This window comes from Apium graveolens, chromosome 3 (genome assembly GCF_009905375.1).
Source record: "Apium graveolens cultivar Ventura chromosome 3, ASM990537v1, whole genome shotgun sequence".
NCBI lineage: Eukaryota > Viridiplantae > Streptophyta > Magnoliopsida > Apiales > Apiaceae > Apium > Apium graveolens.
The window spans coordinates 59,379,097-59,380,106 of record NC_133649.1 but is presented as its reverse complement, the minus strand read 5'-3'; the positions used below and the strand labels follow the sequence as shown (position 1 = coordinate 59,380,106).

Here is a 1,010-nt window from a genome sequence, read left to right as displayed (position 1 = left end):
GGACATTGTTACTTATCAGTTTCCTTATCTTATTTCAGGTACTCTAGAGAGGGTGTATGCATACGTGTTCGCGTACTCGTAAGAGAACATTGGATAAAGTCGAGGAAGAAGTTGTGGTAGTTCGTAAGGAATTTTTTGAGGAAGAAAAGAAGGTAGAAGAAGAAGAGAAAGTTAAAGAACCAATTTTAGTAGAGATGGGTGATCCTGCTGCCAACAGTCTTTCTTCGGAATTCTTACTGAACGGGGGTACGGTCAGCCTTAGACAAGACAATCATTCACAGCAGAAAATACGAAGGCTTTGATGGACTATTCTCAGCCTAAGATTAATGACATTCAATCAAGCATCATCAGACCAGCTATCAGGGCTAACACTTTTGAGATCAAGTCAAGCACGATTCAGATGATACAGAACTCAGTTCAGTTTGGGGGTTCTCCTACTGAAGACTCAAACATGCACATCGGGGATTTCATCAAACTCTGTGATACTTTCAAGTTCAATGATGTGACCGAAGATGCTATCAAGTTGCGACTCTTCCCATTCTCTCTAAGGGACAAGGCTAAGTGTTGGTTACATTCTCTACCAGCAGGGTCTATCACCACTTGGGAAGATCTTGCTCAAAAGTTTCTCACTAAATTCTTCCCTATGGCGAAGACTGCTACAATCAGGAATGCTCTTACTCAGTTTGCTCAGCAAACAGAAGAATCTCCGTGTGAGGCTTGGGATCGATATAAGGAGATGCTAAGAAAATGACCACACCATGGCATGCCTGATTGGATGATTATCAACTGTTTCTATAATGGATTGGGTGCTACTTCTAGACCCATGCTTGATGTAGCATCAGGAGGAGCCTTGTGGGCTAAAAGTTATGATAAAGCTTATGAACTTATCGAACTGATGGCTGCTAATGAGTACCAGAATCCTACTCAGAGGCTGACTCAGGGAAAAGTCACATGAATTCTGGAGTTGGATGCAGCAACTGCTATAGCTGCCTAACTTAAGGCTTTGATGA

At 42.2% G+C, this 1,010-nt stretch overlaps 1 non-coding gene across 1 annotated transcript; it reads right to left on the bottom strand.

The window, feature by feature from the left end:
- Nucleotides 1-658: 658 nt before the first annotated feature.
- Nucleotides 659-765, bottom strand: LOC141716239 (small nucleolar RNA R71). Its single transcript, XR_012572956.1, has one exon. It is a non-coding gene; the product is annotated as a small nucleolar RNA R71 (small nucleolar RNA).
- Nucleotides 766-1,010: the final 245 nt, after the last annotated feature.